This window comes from Mustela erminea, chromosome 10 (genome assembly GCF_009829155.1).
Source record: "Mustela erminea isolate mMusErm1 chromosome 10, mMusErm1.Pri, whole genome shotgun sequence".
Classification (NCBI taxonomy): Eukaryota; Metazoa; Chordata; class Mammalia; order Carnivora; family Mustelidae; genus Mustela; species Mustela erminea.
Window position 1 is genome coordinate 28129909 of NC_045623.1, and position 24784 is coordinate 28154692.

The window sequence follows — 24784 nt, forward strand, 5'->3', positions numbered from 1 at the left end:
ACTTTAATTTACCTGGTCATTCATTCATTTATTTACTACAAACAGGTGACAAAGACTAAAACATAATGAAACAGCTTGAAGAATTTGTGGAATCTATTTTCACAGACAGGATGGATATGTTCTTAGGTATTATTTGTGGCTGTCAGATGATGAATCCGCTGCTGATGCTTTCAGCAGTCAAGGAACAGAGAAACAATGGGCTGGCAGGGATGCCTCTAGGCATCTCTACCCCCAGGCTTTTTGCAGATTTCTTTTAAATAATCCCAGGCTAAAAGAAAGCTAACTTATTCTTAAGCCTATTTAGGACAAGAGGTTTCATAGCCTCCTTAATATATTAGATCTAGTGCTTAGTGCTACTTTTTCTACTACAAGTTCCTGAGTGTCAACAATAGATACAGATTCTTATCATGGAAAAAGCTGGGCTAGCCTGGGGCAAATCTATGGTGCCCACTTGAGAAATATTAAGAAGTTGATGATGCTGGTATCCCTGTTCTTACTCTAGTTCCTATCACTGCTATTTCCAAACCAACATCATAATGTGTTTTCGTTTTTGTTTTGTTTGTTTCTTTGCCCCACCCCCACCCCAAGTCTGGGTTAAGGAAATGGTTTTGGAAACTCATTCATGTCAATGACAGATGATACACAGATGCATGGAGCCTTATACTATAGAAATGAAGTGTAGAATTTCAGACATTAGAGCTGATTAAGGTAGGTACTTTGGCAGATGCTCTCCGGTGTTCCTGAAATCACTTGATAGAGGCAGTTTGTTATTTGCCTTCTCACTGAGCAGTTTTGGAGACTGTATGATGAAAACTTCCAAGAGAGGGAGAGGCCATGATTGGGAGTACTCATACACACACATAAATGACTGTGTGTTGCAGAATAGACATCACATCTATTTGGTTTGTAAGACAGAGGACTTAGGGATCAAAAGAAACTTTACTTGCATGGAACAGACTATGTTCGAGTTGACAGGGGTCTTAATACATTGGCCTCATTTTACAGGCAGGGAGGCTGAGGTCCAGGGTAGTGAAATGACATGTGCTAAGTCACATAGATAACTAGTAAGTATCTGTAATGTGGAAATCAGGTATAGCAGCCTCTGCATTATTCGGCTCAAATAATTATCATGGGCTTCCTAATAACCCAGAGCAAGTAAGGAGCATGCTAAGTACCTTCTTGTCTCATAATTATGGCAAGAGCTCTGCAGTACAAATGCAAACTAATGTCCTCTGAGCCCAGTTCTTTGCGGGAAGAGGCAGAGTATAAATAAGCAAGTAAGCAAGTAACCTCCAACTTATAGTGCTAATAATGAAGAGTTTTAATTTTTTTTTTAAATGAGTGCATCCCTAGGGGTATATATATATAACCTTATACTGTATACTGACTGGAAAATGATCCATGGTCCCTCAGAAGAAGCATTTCCTTGATTAGTGGTAAGTTAGATTAGTTAATTAAGGTTACTTTAATACTAATTAGTCAAGGCTTTAATTATGCTTTCAGAGCAAGAACATAGGAATGCTGTATTCTTACTGACCCAGTTAACCAAAGTGATAGGATTTCTCATCTTCCATCTAACAGTGATTTGTGATAAAGAAGAGAGGGAGTAGAGGTGATCCCAATGGGATTATAGGAGCATTCTTAAACCAGAGTTAACCAGAGAACAGCAGTGGACCTAAGACAAAGAAGTATCTTCTATAGCTTCTGGAATAGCCCTGTTGGGAGAAAGGCCAATAGGCTGAGGCATGACTGACTTTGTCACTGAATGCTCCAAAGAAATTGCCCCACCAGATCAGTTGGTAAATGGATCATAGAATCTAAGAAATAAGTGAGGGCCTTAAGATACAGGAGGGGATGTCATGAGAAATAAATAGGAAACTAAGTGGGAAAAGCCTTTTCCCAGTCATGTCAATGTATTTCACTTACTAAGTGTCACTTGTATGCCTGGCTGTTAGTCTCAGTTTACAGGAAGTTGTATTATAATCTGGTGGGACAGACAGGTTTGCAGACAGATCAATTATGTGGCAACATACTACATGTCCTATCTGTAAATCTGTCTGTCCCACCAGACTGCATGCAGACTGGAATACATTCTGTTTTTCACCAAATTCAGCATGAAAATGGGCTTATTTCTGGCCAGCACCAGTATTTAGTTCTGAAGCCCCTCGTTTCCAGGGTAATATAGTGAGAACAAAGCCATTCTAACTTGCCTAGGCTTAGAAGAATTTTTGACTTGGGTGGTACTCTTTAGGAGTGGGGATAGGAAATTTGCCAATTCAAGCCTTACTCAAAGGACTAAATTTGCAGAAAGCTGTTGGATTTGTAAAGTTTGTAGTTTTAATAGATTATATCCATTGTAATTCTTTATAAAATACTTTGCAATCCCCATTTAGTAAAGCTGTTTCCCTCTACCATAAACATGGTAGTAGGATAATTTATGAATTTTCCTTCCTACATATCAAGGCTTTGTAATTCCCCGTCAGAGGTTGTTTTGTATTGTGGACACAAGAAAAGTTCCTTTGTTTTTTAAAAAGTCCAACCTAAATGAAGACACTTTGCTAGGTCGTCCCTGGAGGGGACAGTAATATAGATGGAGTTGAGAGTGGAGCTTAAAAGTAGAAGCACCCCCAAGCACCTGGGTGGCTCATTCGGTTAAGTGTCTGCCTTTGGCTCAGGTCATGATCTCAGGGACCTGGGATTGAATCCCACGTTGTGCCGGCTCCCTGCTCAGTGGGGAGCCTGCGTCTCCCTCTCCCTCTGCAGCTCCCCCTGCTTGTGTGTGTTCCCTCTCTTTCTCTCAAATAAATAAATAAAATCTTAAAAAAAAAAAAAAAAAGTAGAGGTACCACTCCGGAGTAGGGAGGGGCTCAGGGGAGGTTGATCAGGTCTGGACTTTGCACTTTCTAGAACTGTACACAGTACCTGCCTAGGATGGTAGTAGAGAATGTGAGGAGAGTCATTGACTGGCACATTCAGGAACATGGATGCTTTGTGCTTGACAGACATGTATTGGAGCCCCAACTCTGAAGAGATTCTGCTCTCTTAAACAATAAACAAATGGGCAGCAAACCTTCTGAGCAGGAAACCAGAAGGTCCTCAGAGAGTTTAGCCACACAGAATCCCAGAGTCTTTGCATAGCACCCTCAATGATAAGGAAGATCAAGTTTTTTTGCCGGTGGGAACTCAGAGTATAAAATTTGTTTTAGAAAATTATGAGCCAGCGTGACATGACTACTGTGTGTGGCTTACACATTCTCACACCTTACCACATCTGTGTTCCGTATTAAGCAAGTTCAATCTTTGGTCCTGAGTCAGAGACATGTTCTCAGCAGACTCATTTCTGGGTGCTCAGCACTCTTGACACTTTAGTGCATAAAGCTCCCCTCCATTATTACTGGAAATATCTCCTTTATAATTTGGATATCTGGCAATGGAGATGCTTAGACCAGTATTAGATATAACATGGAGACATTTCATATATCTTTTGAACATTCACAAATTCATCTCTACCTGCTACTATTTTTTGGTACAAACTATGCTTCATCTAGTTAGCACTCAACCTCAGAAGTAGCAGTCTCTTAATACTAGAAGAAAAGCAGGGTGACTTCCTGAGGGATTTGTGTCTGTATAGGTTTGTATTATATATTTTTGCATTATATGGGCAATTTAAAAGATTTTCAAGAATAATTGAAATTTTGCCCTTATTTGACTGTAGAAACTAGTCTTTCAGGAAGACGTTTTGCCATTTTATATAGACAGATACATATCTTTCTCAATGACATAAATATTGTTCATTAAATTAAAAAACATGAATTTTTCCATCTCTACCCAGATATTACTACAGTCACAAAAGAAGATGCCACAGGAGTTCAAAGACCAAAGGATGTTATGCATCTTCAAGGAAAGGCATGCAGGATATTTAGGAGCCATTTAAATGATAGGTTAGGGAAGCAAAAGAAAGAAAAAAGATCAATGCAGATTTGACAAGTGTTCTTCTGGCTTCAGACCTCTGTCTTTTTGGCTTGGTACCTCCTGCAGTTCATTCCATTCTTTTCTTTTCTTTTAATTTTATTTATTTATTTGACAGATCACAAGTAGGCAGAGAAGCAGGCAGAGAGAGAGGAGGAAGCAGGGTCCCTGCTGAGCAGAGAGCCCAATGCGATGCGGGGCCTGATCCCAGGATCCTGGGGTCACGAGAGCTGAACGCAGAGGCTTTAACCCACTGAGCCACCCAGGCACCCCAGTTCATTCCATTCTTGAGGAACATTCCCCTCTAAGGAGAACATTAATATTACCTAACAAATAAACACTTTCATAAGATTGTGGGACCTCAGTTTGCTTCCTCAAGTCTCCCCTACTGTTTTCCAGAGCAGCTCTCACTACTTTAAATACACACACTTTTCTGATGTCTCCTCAATTTAATTCTGTAACCATGACCTCTTCCCTGACCTCTAGAATTTTCATCCAATTGCCTGCCTGACAAATCCACTAGAATTTTAATAGGGCATGAAATTAATAGCCCATTGCTTCTCTGACCCCAACATACACCTGTTCTTAGTTCTCCCCTTTTCAACAGTCATTTCCCTAAAAGTTTTTCTAGCCAGAGACCACGCACTGTTTTCTAATTCTGCTCTCTTCTTCATCTTAATAACGTGTCAGAAAATCCTGTCCATTATACCTGCAAAAATACATTTCCAGTCAGCCACTTTTTCCCTTTTCCACTGCTACTTTCCTTGTCTGAGCACCCACTATTACTTGCCTGAAATACTGCAATAGCCTCTACACCTGTCTTTCTGTTGCCTCTTCCCTCTACCTTCCACTCTCTGCAGAGCAGCTATGGGGAAACTTTAAAAACAAAATTCAGATCATGTCAATTCCTAGCTAAAATCTCCAGTAGCTTCCCATTACACACAGAATACGGTCCAAACTGTTGAGCAGGTTCTAAAACTTCCTCTAGGACTCAATGCCTGTTTATCTCCATGAAATCATCTCCTACTGCTCTCACTGCTCACTGCAGTTTCCACAAAGACATTCTTTCAGGTCTTTGTAATGCCAAGTTTATTACTCTCTTAAGGCCTCTGCACTAGCTATTTGCTCTACCTGGAATGTTCTCCTGGGATCTCACATGGCTGATTCTTTTATGTGTTTCAGGTCTCAGTGCAAGTGATATCTCCTCAACAAGACCTAACCTTATCCCCAACTTGATTACATCAGCTCATTTTTTTTTTTTTTTCATTGCGCTTATAGATACCTGCAATAGACTTTTCCTGTCATTATGGACTTGTTTTTATCTATCTTCACCTTCCTGTGCCTATCTTATTCTCTTCCATGTCTTCAGCATCTGGTTCCACGAGTGGACACAGTAGACTCTCATGAATAAGGGTTAAATTAATGCATGAAAGTCCCCACGGTGTATCTTATCTGGGTTCATTAACACATTTTTTAAAACTATCTTGTGACAATCATCACCTTTCTCTTGCTTCAATCACCCTCAGGGACTTGGCTGAAAAGCCTTCTTGTCCTATAACTACATGGAGTGGGTTTTTGTGGCCCATCTCTTCTCTCCCTCTACCCTCTACTCCTTACCACAGGGAGGCAGGCAAAGGACACTTCCAACATTGTCATTTTCAAAGCTGCTTCTACCTTTCTAGAGTTAGCTCAACAGATCCATATAGGCCATGGAGCTATTTCCATACAACCTTAAGGAAAATTCCTTTGGTTTTTTTCATGGATATGATCAAACAATCTGCGAGTCATAATTTTAGTACTCCACAGAACTATCAATGAAATAAATTTTTGTATTTTTTCAATCTTCATTCCCAAGGATTTAGATAGGGCTTTAGGGTAGTAATTAACCGGCCAGGGGTGTGTGTGTGTGTGTGTGTGTAGGCGGAGGGGGTAATCTGAGAAATAGACCCAGTGCTCTGTATATACCATCACCTCCCACAAAAATTAATCTGGTCAGTGTTTGGGTCTGACACTTACAAGGTACCTGGCTCCTCAAAGGGGAGCAAAGGGGTTCCACAGAGCTTTTCCCTTCAAGCTGCCAGCCTTGTCTGGATAAAGCTGGATCCCACCATAAACTACTTAAGCTCCAGCTGTAACCCCTAGTCCCATGCCAAAGTACTATTACAATACTGACACAGGACTGATTAACCATGCTTAAGGAGTTAGATGAAATTTCATGAGGGAGATGATACTTCAGCTTGTTTCAAAGGATAAGTTGAAGAATGTGAGGTAGGGAACTGAAGAATTTAAGAGAGGGAAGTAAAGGCAGAGGGAATGTCATATGCAAAGGCAGAGAATGATATAATTAGGACTTAAGGGAAATTTAGTAGGATGAAAATATAAACAGAGGAGGTAGAATGGGAAGAGAGGAGGCTGGTTAGGGAAGTTGACATCAGATTTTGAAGGTCTTGTGGGCCATTCTGAGGAACTTAGGTTTTAACACACAAGTGTTAATTTCTTAAGCAGGGGACTGAAGTGATTAAAAAAAAAAGGTTTATTTGCTTTTAATGAAAACAACTTTAATAAAGTGGAGTGGGAGAAGGTATAAGACTGGACTAAGAGGGTGGTTGGTGGTGGGGAAAGAGTAAGACTTAACAGGCATTTCAGAAATAGAATAGAGTTTACAATGGCTCTGAAGAATCATGAAAAATAGTTTCAAGAATGATTACTTAAATTTGTTCTTGGGAAGCTGAGGGGATTATGATGGCTTCAATCAAGATCAATCAATTCAAGAAGAACAGAGATGGAGAGAAGGAATGATTTCTTGGGCTGAAATAATATGGCCTAGAAGAAAAATTTTATGACATAGATACAGTATTTAAGGTTGGAGTTGTAGTCCTAGCAGGATTGGGAGACCTGCCTCCTGTTGATATTGTTGATGGAAGTGAGGGGTAATATGACAGATGTGGCATATTAACAGTTTGTACTAAGGATTTTGATCTATATTGAAAAGGTAAGTGATCCTCAAAGAGTCACTGATCCTTGTCTGACATTTACCTATGCTCTGCAACTTCCATTAGCAGTCTGTTGGCATTCCCACGCTGATACATACAGACCTCTTTGCCTTTTTGGTCTCGTTGCACAAACACTAAATCACTGTCTGTATTCTGGGAAGGAGAAACCAATGTTTTGTTTTTTGATTTTTATAATTTGTTGTATTTGAAGCAGAGAGGGGTTAGAATACAGAATCAAGAGTCCAAGAGTTTTGGTTCTTTTCCTGGTTCCTCAAAATAGGTAGCTTTTCTTCCTCCCTTCCATCTTCCCTTCCTTTTTTTAAAACTTTGGTTTCCTCACCTATAAAATGGGGATGGGTGGTGGTGGCAGCAGTAACATTTCAGCTGCCTTGCAGGAACAAAATGAAATGATCAAGAGGGATGGTGGTTATAAAGATTCAGTGAAACTCTCTTGGATTGCTAGGTACTTAAAGCACAGTAGCAGTGACTATTTAACCAATGGAATTATCCGGTGTGTTGCGAAGAATGCTTCATGGTGCCTGGACAAGAGGGCCATGTTTCCATCCCAGTCAATCTGGTTTCAATTCCAGTGAAATAGGAGAGTCACTGACAGCAGAGACAGTAGAGAACATTGACCCAAGTACAAGCCCTAGGACAGTTACTTATTGGTGGTATGATCCTAGACAAGTTATTGGAACTCTTTAAACCTATTATCAATAAAAGGGAGATAGTTGTGCTTCCTTTCCAAAGTTGGTAAGATTTGAGGATATTGATTTACTCCACCATACTTGTATATAAGAAATGCTTTTAAAATGAAAATTAAATCTCTGAGTAGCCATTCACTAGGATGTTGAGGCAGTCATCATTCATATTTGTTCTTCCCTGCTTCTAGTCACAGATAAAGATTGCCTAAGAGTCTTAGTTGTATTTTGTGGAAAGAATAAAAGTCTTAACTCCTCAACCCATTGTGGTTGCTATTTGGGTGCTCCCTGTCCAGGTCCATATGATCCACACAAACATGAAAGGTTCTGCTATCTCTATTGGGTGTGGGGATTTTGCTAGGGCTAGGAGCTTAGGCTTTCAGTGCTCCTAGATAGAGGATAAACCATTCCTTTCCAGAGTTCTGAGAGAGAACTCATAAGTATATAATACATTTTCAGAGAAAGCTAAAACAGTTGGGTGAACCCGATATTTACTATTTGCAAAATCAGGTGAAACATCCATATCCTTCCCAGACTTGGGGGATCTCCCCCTTACCAGTTTTATAATTTTTTTTTAAAGATTTTATTTATTTATTTGACAGACAGAGATCACAAGTAGGCAGAGAAGCAGGCTCCCTGTTGACCAGAGAGCCCGACGTGGGACTTAATCCCAGGACCCTGAGATCATGACCTGAGCTGAAGGCAGAGGCTTTAACCCACTGAGCCACCCAGGTGCTCCGGGTTCACAATTTTTAACATCTATTGCTCCATGCTTCTTCCACTCAACCTTGGGCATTTGTCACATAATCTTCCCTCAGGGGGTCTTTATAAACAATGCTGCTATTTCTTTCCTGGGTGTATGGTAAAGAGGGTGTTTATTGAAGTTAATGTTGTCATACTGAATCCCTGTTTTATACATATAAATCATTTATCATACTGCTTGGCACAGGATAAGTGCTTCATTAATGACAGGTATGATAGATATCTTCTGTCTCTCCTGAGCCACACTTTAGACCTCTTGCTCCACCGTGCTGCTCTGTGTCCCAGGAGGCTGACACATGCACAAGTCATTGCTTCCCATACTCTCTGGCTACTGGGTAGGTTCTGTCAATAAAAGAGACTAAAGAAGGAGAAAAGAGTTAGATTGAGGTATTTATTCCCCTGCTCCTCCCAACAGGATTGCAGTGACCTGGATGCCTCGCCCTCTGGAAGGCCACAGCTCCTGCCAGGTGGCCCGCGCTTCATAGTCCTTTCTCTCCTGTCCTTGCTTCTTCATGCCTTGGGTGTGGTAAGAGCTTCAGAGTACAGCCCCATTACTTGATGCTTTTCCTCAACCATACCCTCTCCTTTAATAACTCCCATCCTCATTCTTCCTAACAGCATCCTGATTTTATTCAAGCACTGGGATCTCAAGTTCCTCATGGGTCAGTTCCCAAACCTAGAGGGGTGAATGCTGAGGTCAGTCATAATTTCATTCTTATGTTGGCAAAAACAAACATATAAGGATGCACTGGTCAATGAAATAGAAGAGGAAGTCCCTTGGAAGCACCATGAAAAGTTTTTCTTGCCCATAAACAGGAATGTCTAATAAAAGCTTGTGTTTTTATTTTTAAATCTTGTGTAAGGATGTGATACCTGGAGCCACTGAAGCCATTTAGTGACCAAGAGCAAAATTTAAGAGAATTGCAGAGAAACCTGAGATTGTGGAGTCTAGAATTCTAGTCTAGACTAGAATTAAGTCTAGAAAAGTCTACTGCCAAACTTTTGTTTTGTGATATAATTACTTTTCAGTGGTTTAGTGATTTCAGTTGGAGTTTTATGTTATTTGTAGCCAGAAAATCTTGACTGGTTAGTCTCAATCACTACTCACACTTGCTTACTTTTAGTGCAGAGTATTGCTGATAGAAAAATAATTTTTCAAATGCTTAAGTAGCTGCTCTTTTCCCCCTATTTTGCTAAATATATTTTAAAGCTAAGAACACAAAATAATAAAAGAACACTTAAATCTGCTTACGGTAAAGCAGTAGACATTTCTGTCTCATCTGGGAATGGCACACTTTTGAAATGAGCATTATTGAAAGCAGGAAAATCTACAATTTCAACATATATCAAGAACAACAAAATAACATCTATAAAACTAAAGAAAAAATGTCACCATGCTTTTAAATTTTGTGTGGAAATTATGGAGTCTGAAAAGAAAAAGTATTTTCTTATAGGTTAAATGAAGAATGGACAACTTTGAAGATGCAGGAAATACTTAGTAAAGGTCCTTTCATCAACGACTAATTTATAATTTTCCATGTGCTTGGGAAAGTGGCTAGCCTATTGTTAGCATGACATAATTATTTAACATATCTGCTGCATGAAAAGAGAGGCAGAAACCAGGATTAGTAAGTTTTCATTCTAAAATATAGGTAAGAGGTAAGGAAGTCATACAGTGGTATTTGCCTGCAAAGACTCTATTTCTAGTATGGATTGATTCATTCAGTTAACCTTAGTGATTCAAGTATCATAGAGTATAAAGACCATATGTCACATGACTCATCCCATCCATGGTTTATTGCCAGAAACTCTATCAGCTTCCCAGAAATAACTACAGTTTTGTAAATCCCTCACCTTCTTTATGATTTCCTTCTTTCCAGTGCATTTTCCCTACGGAGAGAGAACTGGGGGTGGGGAAATTGTGCTATAGACATTTAAGTCCTGCTTTTTGTTTCCTTCCTCCTCACCTCTTTTTTCAATTTAGGTGTCAATTCAGGTGTTGTCCTCCCACAAATCTAGGCTGGGGTGGAGAGCTGGGTAGGAACAGATGTTGGGTCTAAGAAATAGCCACCCCCCTTTTTTATACCTCTGATATAAGATACTTATTGATACCAAAGTAAAAACAAAGTACTACACATATTATCCAATTTTTCTGTGTAAATTCAAAAAGACATTATTATTGACTTGGTTCTATATCAAGTCAGGCAAGTTATCCACAAATAGGGTGAAGATAATAAACTCTTTGGGGCATCCCTATACTGTACAACAATCATGCCATTCCCTAGAGCCATGGAGGAATTCATTTACCTCACATAGGTGAGGCTTTCTCTTCCCCAGAGAGCATTTTGTTCATCTTAGCTCAGTATAAGATCAGAGCCATTGTCAGCAGTAACAATTTGTACCATGCTTTTTTCCACTGGGCTCAGACTTAAAGCATCTCTGAGTGGAAAATAAATGGCAATAGCTGTATCTCAATTTTTACAAGGGAGCAGGTGGAGAGGAAAAGAGAGGGAGAAGCTGAGAAAGATTAAGACCTTTACCTGAAGTCATGGGTCCATCCATTCAGTGATAACACAAGAGACTGAAACCAGGACTTGGAAAAACGAGTCCACTGATTTCCTAAAATCTTCTGTTTTCTTATTTGTTGCAAGTAAATGACAATCCTTGCCTTACTATAACTCACACAAAGACAGTGAAGAGCCCCTTGGCATTTGAAAAGAATTTTGTTTTTGCTGAATTTGGAGACTGGCCTTGGCTGGCTCTCTATTAATGTTAGAGAAAAAGTCAAAGAACATTATTTTTCTATTAAAGCAAAGGTTTCTACATTAACTCTGAACTTTAGGACACCACATAGAGCTGAAGATAGAAGTTGGAGTGACAGTGACACAGAAATGAATTGAAATTGCCACTGACAATAAAGCGGGAAGCAGTGGTAGGCAGTAAAGTCTTGTCCCTGAAATTTTTACAGCATTGCCGATGCTAGAGGGGACAGTAATTTAAGACAGTTATGGACTTAAAAAAAAAAAAAAGGCAAAAAGAAAGCAATAATGTTGAAGTCAGACACAGTCTGTATGGGATGGTTATTATTTGGTTTAAAGCTGTGCAGGATGCATTTACGACTTTGGTAAAAGAGGAAGGCTGACCTTGATGCAGTGAAAATTTGAAATGGGATTGGAGGTCCTTGTTCTTGGATTGCTACTAAAGACAGGGGATCCACATTAAAAGAATGTCCTGGCACTAAGCAGACTTATGTGCATGCAATTCCATCCACTCAGGGTTTAGAACCAGCATTTTAGGGATAGGTTTAAAAAAGCTCTAAGAAGGCAGAAGTGGTACTCTAAGGGCACATATGCATACATTACTAGTCCACCAGGGAAGCAGGCATTACACAGGAAGTTGGTTGTAGAATAAAGAATCGGGATATCAAAACACCACATGTATATCCAGGTTCTGGCTCTCTCTCTTATTATCTGTGTTATCCTGGGCAAGTTATAGTCCTGTGATTCTCATTTGTGCCATCTATAATATGGGATTTTAATTATATTTGGTTTATAATATTAGGGTGTAAATTAAACAAAGTGAGGTTGCACTATGTATCAAGCACTATATAAATGTTAAAAATTGCTCCCACTAGATTGGACTCATTTAAGAAAGAGAATGTAGGTTTTCCCCCTTCTAAATATAATTGGCTATTTGTATGTAGGCATTTATTTATTTAAAAGATTTTATTTATTTATTTGATAGACGGAGATCACAAGCAGGCAGAGAAGCAGACAGAGAGAAAGGAGGAAGCAGGCTCCCTGCTGAGCAGAGAGCCCAGTGAGGGCCCTGATCCCAGAACCCTGGGATCATGACCTGAGCTGAAGGCAGAGGCTTTAACCCACTGAGCCACCCAGGTGTTCGGTATGTAGGCGTTTGATATCAGTTTCTATCAGGGACTTGGACAAAATTGCAAAGGAGGCAAAATTTGAATATCACTAATTTCTATGTGAGTACCTTGTCTCCTCAGTTCTTCTTTCCCATGTTATCCAGAGAACCAGGTCAGAATAAGACTGAGAGGATGATAAAGTGAGTAGGGCAAGGATAATGACATGTAGACTCAGTGTCTCGGGTGTGCAAAAATCCAAGAACTATTACAGAGTTCAAGACTTGAAAAAATAATTTTGATTCCAACTGTAGCTCATCCCAATTTATGTAGAGTAACTATATTATACATTTATTGTGTGATGTGGCGTATTTTAATATGTGCCTAGAATCTTACAAGATCTTAAAAGGGCCTGATGGAGATAGTAAGGAAAGACTTCTTCACTCCAGTGAAGCCAGCATTTGGGAGCTGAGTTAGCAGAGAATGGGAGAAAATGTTCAGCTGGATCAATAATCTCTGATGGTGTGTGTGTGTGTGTGTGTGTGTGGTAAGGGATAAAGTGAGCAGGCATCACTCAGCAGTAACTAGGGGACATATTAAAAAATTCACATAATTCTGTCTTTTATTATAGGACATAAGGTAAGATATGTTAAGTGACATTTCAGGCTGTGACAATTTTTGTTCCTCAGTGTATCCTCAGTTCTAGCAAAGGTACTAGCACATATTAGGCACTCAATAAATACTGGGTGAATAAATGAATGAGTGGTCCGAGTCAGGGAGTATCCAGTGGTTCCAGAACAGGCAGGGGGATAATGGTGTTAAGAGTGTCTTAAAGCAGGTAGTATGTAGTGACTGGCTTGGAAGTCCCCCTGATTGAGATAAGGCAGCAGGAGAAATTGAGTTTTTGAAGGAGTCCCTAAATAATAATAATAATAATAATAATCACCAATGATGATATTATAAATTTATTGTTTGCCAGGTCTTACAGCAGAACATCTTACTACATTTGTTATTACATTTCATTATCATATTAGCTCTGTAATGTAGGCACTTTTACCATAGGCATTTTATGGACAAAAACTTAAAGAAGTCAAGTTAGTTGCCTAGGGTCATGGCATGCAATAGAACTGAGACTTAAGCTCAGGTTGGTATGACTTCAGAACTGAGAGCTCTTAACACCTACAAAGTAGGAACCTTCAAGGGATTCAGCAAGAGGAAAAGAGCCCCTGTTGGAGAGAGCTAGGATGGAATTGTGGTTATTAAGGTAGGAAACTGATCTGAAGGGCTGGTAACAGAAATCTATTTCCTTGAATAGGAGGTTAAAGTGGAGATTGAGTTGTAGGAGCAAGAAAGGAGCTGGTTTCTTGAACGGGGACACAGGACCTAGGTCGTGCTTGCTTCCAAAGCTCAGACTGGTGGTGCTAGGTTGAAAACAGAGCCACCAGCTGTAGAGATAGAGGAGCACTGGATCTCACAGTCAACACGAGCATGCTCATTCACACTGTAAACATTCTCCACTGTACTTGAATCTGTCCTTTTCAAGTCTAGTCCCCTCTCTCTCCTTACAGAGAAGTCTTTCTCTAAACAGGTCTAGATCAGTGGTTCTCAGGTGTAACTGCTTAGAAGTGTCTGAGGAGCACATGACGCTATCCATGTGTGGACTTTACCTCACACCAATGAAATCACCCCCTGGAGATGAAATCCTGACATTACCGTTTCTTAAAACTTCCCCCAGTAGATTCTAATTTGCAGCTAAGGCTGAAAACCACTGATACAGATTAACATTTCAGAGTAAATTAACTATTATTATGTAAATTGGCTTAAAGTTCTTAGGTGACATATATGTATGTTATTTGTACATTTATTTATACTTTTAAATATTTTTGAATTATACATAAAGATATATTCTTCTTTAAAGAAATTTTATTTATTTAAGAGAAAGAGAGAGTGAGAGAAAGCGGGAGCACAGCAGGCAGAGATGTAGAGGGAGAGGGAAAAGCAGGGAGCAGAATGCAGGGCTCAGTCCCAGGACCCCGGGATCATGACCTGAACTGAAGGCAGATGCTTAACCAACTGAGCCACCCAGGTGCCCTGATAAGAATATATTCATAATAGGAAATTTCAAAGTGTAAAAATCTGAGAAAATTAGAATAATCAATGATAATGTTCATTTTAATAACATGTAATGAACTGAATTTTAATTCAGTTTAACAGAAGGAAAACAAGTGAAGCCCAGAGATTTGCTGAACTGCAAACAAATGTTTCTTCAAAAGAAAAATACTTATCATTTCTCAGCAATCTGATGGAAATCTGAAAGATCAAGTACAACAGCTAGAAGCACAAGCTAAAAGCTCTTTGGAATGCATAGAAGAGTGTCCAAAAAAGTGACAGAAATTGCCAGAAATAAAAAATTGGAGGGAGCTGAAAGACACTTTTTAGGCTAGTGTTAATTCTAAGGCTGTAGCTGGGCCAGGGTTGGGTGGTAATGGCCCAACTTCTCATGGAGAAAAGGTGCCAGATCTTTGCAAGATGAAATCTTGGAACTGAGACCCCTAAGAAAGAAAGGTACATGAAAGCACTTACCATCAATGAAAAAGGTAAGTTAGGAAGGAAAAAAAAAATAATAATAAATAAATAAAAGTTGTCTATACTAGCCTGGGCTCAAGGTAAAAGAAAGTTTTTTTCTGTCAATTTATACCACAGACCCAGTGCATTAAACACAGTTTATATGCCTTTTCAAATTTGGTTTGCCTCTCACATCTTTGGAGCCCTTAGCTGCTTCATCATGGAGACCCCCAGCTGTGGCATCTGTTGGATCAGATGCAATTGCCACTAATCTTATCTGTTAGCATCTGTAATAGTTTCTTGCTTTCCATGAAAGGTGTAGAAGTTCTGCAGACCAGGCCAAACTCAACTGCACTCAAGAAGACACTATCTCTTCCAACCACTTATGGATTCAAATAAAGTACCATGCTGCATTGTTTGGGAAATTCCAGTTTAAAAATGATCATAATTTGGGGCGCCTGGATGGCTCAGTGGGTTAAAGCCTCTGCCTTTGGCTCAGGTCATGGTCCCAGGGTCCTGGGATCGAGCCCCGCATTGGGCTCTCTGCTCGGCGGGGAGCCTGCTTCCTCCTCTGTGCCTGCTTCTCTGCCTACTTGTGATCTCTGTCTGTCAAATAAGTAAATAAAATCTTTAAAAAAAAAAAAAAGAAAAAATGATCATAATTTGAGTATTGGTTTTGAACACTCTGGCAACGCTAGTAAAGGCAAGAACAAATCTCTTAAAAGAAGAGACCATGACTCAAATCTTACAAGATTCCCACAGATAAACCATGCAAGATATAAGTTCACAATTCAAAAAATAACAAGCAACACACACACAAATAGCCATAATAGGAAAATTTTTGTATAGTTTTTTTGCATAATTCATTTTTTTCTCATGAGTCATGAGAAAAAGAATGGAAAAGAAAACCCAGCAGATGTATCCTTTAAGAGCTCCACATAATGAGAATATCAAGTGGTAAATATAAATTTTGAGACCCCTCCACCTCCACCCAAAGCAGATACTACAGGAAGAATTCAAATGCAGTAGTTTATGTAGTAGATGGTCCCAGGATATACCAGTAGGAGATTGGGAAAATGAGATAGAAAAGGGAAAAAAGTCGGTAGATAAAATGTTACTAAACTAGTCCTTATCTTGGGCAACAGGATCCCGGTGTCACTAGGAACTTTGCTAGAAAGGATAAACCATACCTCACTGTTTTCCCAAATGGGAGACAAGGAAGGTGATTTAGACATTGACTTCTCATCCATCATTGGATGAAGGATGCTTCTGGGAACATTAACTCTCCCAGCCTTTGGATTTGCCTCGTGCCATGGGGCTGAGTATGCTCATAGCGTCAGGAAAAATTAATCAGACAGAGAGCTGCAGGCATCCAGTAATAGACTTTGGCTTATAGAGGTGAATGTCAAAGAATTATGAACAGGAATATCAGAATTTGACTGCTCAGAATATTTAAAAAAATATTTTTAAAAAGCATGGTACTATTAGGAAAATAGATGACCAACAGAATTTTATAATAAGCTAAATAGAAATTTGAGGGAAAAAAATCCAGATATCAAAGTCTGAGTGGATGAGTTAAATTAGAGACAGCTAAAAAGAGATTGAGTGAAATCAAATAAATATAAAAAAATCCAAAATAAATGAACAGAGAAAATGGAATAGAGGAAACATTCTAAGAGATAATGGTTGAGAATTTTCCAGAATTATTAAAAGATATATAACTGCAGAGTTGAGAATTTTCCCCAAATCTCACACAGAAATAACCAAAAAGTCTGCTGAACACACAATTAGGCATATTCTAGAAAATGCATAACACTGGAGACAAACAGGAATTGATAAAAGTAATTGGAGAGAAAAAACTAGAGCGGATTTTCAAGAACGAAAAAGGACAGATGTATACTACCTTTAAAATGTTTGGAGAACTTGCTGTTTACCTAAAACAAAATTTCCTGCTAAACTGTTATTCAAAAAAAGAATAAAATCAAGATGTTTTCACACAAATGAAAATGAGATTTTACCACCAATGGAGTTTGTCCTATCTCACAAGAGACTTTTCTAAAAGACTCCAAGAAGATGGGGATAGATACCAGAAAGAAGATTTTTTAGATGAAAGTTCAAGGGACTAGTGCTTACAGGCCAAATCTGGCCTTCAGCCAGAATTTGTAAGACCTGAGAGCTAAGAGCATTGATTTTTTAAAATAGACTTTATATTTTATAAGTTTTAGATTTATAGAAAAATTGAGCAATAGTACAAAGAGTTCCCATATATACTCTTTCTCACTCTAGTTTCCCCTATAATTAATTACATCTTACATTAATAATTACATCTTACATTAGTATGTTACATTTAAGACTGATAAATTTGATACACTATGTACACACACACATATAAATGAACATGCACATAACCATGTGAGTATATGTATGTACACATACACATTAGTAGATGCACACATACACATATATGTGTGTGTGTGTATACCCATATGTGTATAAATGCACACACACATTGTATTGGTAGGTCTTCTTGGAAAACTGACCCCTTTATCAGTTTATTATATCCCTGTTTATGCTTGCTATAGGCTTTTTTATGAAGAACAGAATGATCTGGGTACATTTCAAAAGGGTTACTTTTCCCTTTTGCCTTTCCAAAATAGGAGAGGGGTTTTCTATTATCTGGGCTACTGGAAGTAGAACTCATGGAAGTGTAGGGGGCTGACTTAAGACTGGCCTTCTAGGAGTTTTAACTAGTCCATACTCAGTCTTCTGCAACTTAACAATTACCATCTCTGTTCTCACCAGTTATTTGCTCCAGCTCTGGATAAGTTATTCAATATTGTACAAAGCCACTAAAATATGGGATTTATTACAAAAGCTAGTTTTACCCTACATAGTACATATATAAGTTTCTAGCCATTGGTAGAGGGAAAATTAATGTAAAAAAACCTGATCAATTCAAACGCAATCAGGAAAGGAGAAAAGAAAAAGAAGCAAAAAAAAAAAGCAGAATAAATATAAAATAAAGTTGTAGAACTAACTCAAAATGTACTAGTAAGCACAACAAACATCAACAGAGTAAACATGCAAGTCAAAATACGAATATTCTCAAGTTTGCATAAATAACAAAACACACCTTAAATAGTTATCACATAAAAATGTAAAATTAAAGGATAAATATCTCAGGCAAACACTAAAAAATAATTTGGTAATATATCTCCGTAAATATGTAAATATAACTTTGTAAGTTAATCTCTCTTTATTAGACAAAATTGACTTTAAAGTAAAAATATTTTTTGGGGGGTGAAGAATATTCAATTTAATTAAATATTATAATATTCAATGATAGAAGATCCAATTCTCACAGAAGACTAAAAAAAAAATCTAAATTTATAAGCACCAAATCATAGTCTTTATATATTTATATATGTAATATATTTTTAATACATATATAGCAAAACTGACAGAATTGTAAAGTAAAATTATTAATTAGCATGCATAATAGGCAATTTTTAACTCATTCATAGTGCTTGATAAAGCAAGCAGACAAAACACTAGTAAAGATATGGAGAATTTAAACAACAAAATTAGCAAGTCTGAGGTAATGGGCCATATACAGCTCTATATCCAACAATTAGAGAATGTATACATGGAAATTTATTAGAACTCACCACATTCTATACTATTAAGCAGCTATTAAAAAAAGTCAAAGAACTGTTGTTAAGCAAGTGATTTTTTTTTCTGTTAAAATGTACCTAGTTTAGAAATCATTAAAAACACTAATTTAAAAGTTGACTTGGAAATTGTAATAAAAGACACTTCCAAATAATCTTTGGGTCTACATGCAAATAGCTGTGGACACCAGAAAATGTTTAGGACCGAACATTGATGAAAACATTACGTTTTAAAATTTAGGGGATGTAGGTAGAGCATTACTTAAAATAATTTTTTAACATCCTGTGATTTACAAAGTTTGAAAACTGATAATCTAAGTTTCCAAATTAAAGGAGTCATAAAAAGAACAACAGAATAAACTCAAAGTAAATTTAAATAGTGAAAACAGTAAGAGGAGAAATTAATTAGAAAAAAATATAAAAGAGATGATCCACAAAGCCAAACACTTTTAAAAAGTCTAACAAAATAGAAACCTCCTGGCAAGATTGAGCAGGAAAAAGATACAGAGAGAGAGAGAGAAAACGAGAGAAAGAATCTGTTAAAGAAAAATATTGGCAGTGAAAAGAGTCATGTCATAACCCCAGAAACATACTTTATTTTTTAAAGAAGATATTATAAACAATTTTAAGTCATTAAATTTGAAAACTTAAAACGAATGTTCAATTTTTTAGAGAAATTAACTAGCCAGTAGTAATTCCAGAAGAAAGTAAAAACCTCAATAGTTCTTAATTATTAAAGAAAATGAATTTATGGTTAACATCTAAGTCTCACCCTCCCAGCCCCATCAAACCTGGCTATGTGAGCCCTTGAAATAAGACAAAATTCCAAAGAAAATCTCAAAAGGTTTTTCTTTCTTTTTTTGTTTTACTTCTACAGAACTTGACAAGACAATTAAATAATATATGGAAGTGCAAAGAGCTTAAATAGCCAAGATAATTTTGAACAAATATAATATAATGACATCTCTTTACCATATACAAATACTTATTATAAACTATAGATAAGATAAAGCTATGAACAACAAAAGCACTGTGCATTGTTCTAGGAAAGATGAATAGTCCAATGGAACTGAACAAAGAATTGAAATAGATCAATGCACAGATGGAAGCCTGATATATGGCAGAGGCAGCACTGCCTACCAGTGAAGGATGGGCTATTGATTAGTGTTCAGACCTTTGGTTATCAATATGGAGAAAAAAAATTGAGAAGCTCTGTCTCTAACCAAACACCATAAGTAATTCTGTGTGGATTAAAGATCTAATTGTGATAGCAATAACTTAAAATGTTTTAGAGGAAATTATGAGACTAGATTTACAACTTCAGAGTAAGGAAAGGTGTAAATTTTAGTCAATTATTTGTTTACTTGGTAATATGAACTCAAAAATTAGGATTGCCTAATAATTTTTATTAACGTAATAATTTTGTTATCAGTTTTTTCCTGAACTGGTTTTTCTATGTTCTGTATGCAGAGCCTTGGTGGATCACATTTATTCTTCCCTTGAGTAAAATACTATTGTTCAAAGAATCAATAACATTTCATAGCTCAAGCCAAGTAATTTTAAAACTGAATTTAAATAGGCAGAATTCTTCAAACCTCAGGTATTATATTTTTTTCCTCTAAAGCATGGGGAAAATGAGTTTGAAATGTGCATTCAACTAATAGGGGGAGGAGGAATGTAGCATTTAGTTTTACCTTTTAAAAGAGTAATAAAATTTGTGTTTTAAATGAGCCTATTTTTAAAAATAAAACTCATTGAAAAACTCATATAAATGATGAATTAAAATATACTTACATCAATTCTAGATTTGAAAGAAAATATTATAGAATATTTATAGCAATGTATATTACTCTTAATCCTCTTGATTTAGGACCTCATTTATAAATACAAGATTGAAGACTGGCATATAATGTTTTTCATATCATACTTTAGTCAACAAAAATGCCATGATTGTATATTTTAATGTAATTGTTAATGACAAACTTGACTATAATATGATTGAAAAGTCAAACCTATTTTTATATAGTCTGTGGTTTTACAAACATGGGATTTTCTGCTCATTTGATTGCATACTGGAGGCAAGTATAAATACTTTGTGTATTTGAAGAGAGAAAATGAAGATAAGGGTGTAATTCATAATTGTATTCCTTTTCCCTTTTAAGTAACAAAGCAATTTCATTAATGTACTTATTTGGAGGTAGCTTTAAATATTCTACTAATTTGAAAATGCAAAAACTATCTTTTCATAGACTAATAAGATACATCACCATATTTTCATTAATATTTTTCTGTAGCTGTCTTAGGAACACTATTTCCTTAAAATACCTGCAGGATATTGGCTATATAAAGGAAGGCAAGCAACTTTAAGTTTTATTTATTCATCCAGGAATAGAGGCTGTTTGCAGCATGCAACACTAGTTTTTCTTTTTTGATTAACGTAGGTGCTTCTGAGTGACCCTTACTATATATGCAAGGAATTTGAATGAAAGATGGGAATAGACGATATATTCAGTGCACTGACTTTGCATGGTAACATTCATCACCACAATTTCAAGACTTTGCTCCATCATGCAATATAGGAAAATATAAAATACTATTTTTCTTTCTTTCTTTTTGGTTTTAGCCTGGAAGACTTTATTCTGATAATAACTTTTTTATTGATTCAAAGGTGAAAAGTAATTGGAAATAATTTTTGAAATTTCTGGTCTGCATAGAAAGATTTTGATACCATTTTGAAGAGTATTTTTTATTGTCTTTCTGGCTTCTATTTTATCTCTCTCCCATTTGGGTTTTTTGTTTGTTTGTTTGTTTGTTTGATGCAACCAAGAATATTTTTATACTTGAGGAAGAAATTTGCTCCCTCCATTTTCTCAGCCTTGCAGTTTGGGGAGAATGAATGCAAGCCCTGCTTTGTTGTGGATCTTTCCTATCTAAAATCAGTGATCCAGTGACTGGATCAGGGAAGGACATGAGTTCCAATTATCAGTGAAAGGAACTGATTGCCAGGACATGTACAGCAGCTACCGTAAGAAACTCTTACTTTCCTGAGTGTTTTCCTTTTTTTAAAGATTTGTATTTATTTGTTTATTTGAGAGAGAGACAGTGAGAGAGAACATGAGCGAGGAGGTCAGAGAGAGAAGCAGACTCCCTGTGGAGCTGGGAGCCCGATGCGGGACTCGATCCCGGGACTCCGGGATCATGACCTGAGCCGAAGGCAGTCGTCCAACCAACTGAGCCACCCAGGCGTCCCACCTGAGTGTTTTCCTAGGAGGATACGACGTCTGGAATTGCTGCAAACATTTTGCTGAAATTCCCAGAAGAACCTGGAGCTCAGAGGGCCACTGGGGCAGGATGGGGGAAATAGCAAACAGAGGAGCAGAATAGAGAGAATATAAGAAGGTCCTTGGAGATCTCATCTGAGGTCCAAGCCTCATTTGGACTTTGCTATTATATAAGTCAATATTCCCTTTATTGTTTAAGTTACTTTGCATTTAGAGCTTTGTATTTTATTTCATTTTTTGTCACTTGTTACTGAAACATTTCTATCACAGGGATATTTTGAGTTTGCGTGACTAAAGAGGGACAAATATCTTGATTCTTATTCAAAGATTCTTTGGTTTCAAGGAACAGAAAGATACAAATTAGAGAATGGGAATTATTGGAAAGATTTGTGGAGATGGAATCAAATAGGAAAAGGAAAACCTTTTCAACTTAATGGGACCTCAAGTCTCAGTCTTTATGATTTTAATATGATGTATTACATTAATTGATGCTAAAACAGCTTTTCATTCTTAGGATACATTCTACTTGGTTATGGTATATAATTCTTCTCATTTATTGCTGTATTTAGTTTGCTAGTATTTTGTGGAGGATTTGCATCTATATTCATAGGGGATATTGATCTTTGTTTTCTTCCTTCTTCCTTCCCTCCCTTCTGTCTTTTCTTTTTTAAGAAGCCAAAAGTTTAAGAAGCCAAAAAGTTTAATTTTATTGACTAAAAAATTTCATTTGGGGCTTACCTCAGATCATATGAATACTTTAGATTATAACAGCTGAAGATCAATAGTTAATCAGAAAGAAGGAAGAAAACAAAACATTTTATTTTTAATGTAGAAAAATAATCTAATTGTTAGAGGTGTCTTATAAAATTCAATGAACAAAGTTCTAGCCAAATTTACTGTTTAGTGGACTTTTCTTTCTGTTTTCAGGGGATGAAAAGTGAGATTCAATATATTTATAATTGGTTATAACTAATATAACAGCTTGAAAAAAAATCACAAGATAGAAGCATAATATAAAAAGATAGGATTTTAAAATTTTATTATAGAAATGTTACCTATAAGCGGTGTTGAAGATACTTGTAGTCCCCTCTTGTTATTCAGTGAAGTATCAAAGGTGATTTGACGGGGCTAACCCCTTAAGTTTTCTCTAAGGATTTGTAGTATTACTTCATCACAGTCCAGGTCTTGGGAGGCATGAAACCTTCAGGAGGTTTTTGGCCTTCTTCGGCAAGTTTGCACATTCAAGTTCCTGAAATAAATTCAAAGTCTTATGGTGTTCACGGTCATAGTAGTCTGTACACTTCTTTTTCTTATAACCTGCAACTCAGAAGGGTACTATTTTCAAGATGATTGGGTCAGAGGCCACTGTCAGCACTTTGGCGCCATAAGCTGGCTCATAAAGATCTGTCCCTGTTTCTGAATAAGGCATGCCAGTAGGCTCTTGTCCAACAATGTTAACATTGTCTCCTGCAATCATCCATGGTCTCTAATACCACTGGACTCCAGTTGGTCCTACATACATAGTGGGAGGTGGGAAGATGGCCACTACAAATTGTTAGGATATAGAACTCCTTCCTCTAGTGCTGAAGAATCCCGCTCATACACCACATCAAAGGAACACCACTGTTCTTTGTCTAGGTACCAAGAGGGGGAATAAGAAGGACGGGATGCCTATAGCCACCCTCCAGAAGTTGCTTATAGGTATCCTGCATTAATAGAGCCTGTCTAGAACACAAGGTTACACCCAACCTAGCACTCACTGGGTTGCATAATTGAAATGCAATGACAGCCTCAGCATTCATATTTTCAGGTATTAGCTGTAGCTCAATAGGAGTAAAACGATGCTCATCAAAACCATCATTCCAATAAAGTCAGTTCAAGGCTTAAAGATCTCCAGTCAGCCAATCTCCCTGTTCCATAACCATCTTAATGTAAGGGTGGTTCTTGCACGTTGTTCCCACTGTCTGGCACCACAACCCTCTTTTCTGTGCTCAACAAACTTTAGCTTGTGAAGAATAGCTATACAGTGGCCCTCCTACATCAGAACAAATGCAGACCAGTCATCCAGCCTCTTACCTTCCTGACTAGTCAGAACCATAGGCAATGCCCAGTTAATGATACCTCCATCCATAAGACAAAGAAAATGAAGGCACTGCAAGGACCCCCATTACAAGGACCCCCTCTCTCTCATAAAGCCATTCAGTGGGGTTTCCCAGCCTTCTGCTAAAACTTGCACCCACTGTATTTCCATTTTATTAATTTTCAATATTAGTAATATTTCTGCATCTGTTTTTGCCAGTTTAAGGTTTCTTTTCTAGCACCTACAGTTCTTTTGCTTAATAAGTGGCATCCACAGGTACAATATCCCGTTCCTGTAGAAGTTCCATAACTTGTTGGACACAGTCATTTACATCACAGGAGTCTGTTTTCAGCAACAATTAAGGGGCCTCTGTTTCTTTCTTTCTTTTCTTCCTTCCCTTTCTTTTATTCAGAATCAATTCCAGTGAAACCTTTAATTTCCCCTGCCCTGTGCTTTTTTTTTGTTGCGCCCTTTGACGTCTCTGCATAACAAACATGCAGAGGAGCATGAATGAATACTTCAAAAAAATAAAAACAAAAACAAAACGTAAACCACGAAATTCTACTCCTGAAGCCAATACTGCACATGTAAACTAACCAGAATTTAAATAAAAAGTTTTAAAAAAGGTAACATGTGTTATTGCACACAAGCCTGTAGTTGTATTGATTTATACATAGGAATGACCTGCCAGGATATAGGGTTTGTGTCTGCTCAGCTTTTGTTAGTAAAGCTGAAGAATATTCAGTGTGGTTAAGTCAGCTGAGACTCCCATTAGCAGAATTTTCCATTGCCCTCTCCTTGCCAAAACTTAGTATTGTCATTAAAAAAAAAAAATCTTTAGTCATACTAGTTTGAGTACAGTGGTATCACTTAATGGTTTTAATTTGCATTTATCAC

The 24784-nt window shown here is 37.4% G+C and overlaps 1 pseudogene; it reads right to left on the bottom strand.

The window, feature by feature from the left end:
* Nucleotides 1-22978: 22978 nt before the first annotated feature.
* Nucleotides 22979-24474, bottom strand: LOC116567497 (annotated as a pseudogene).
* Nucleotides 24475-24784: the final 310 nt, after the last annotated feature.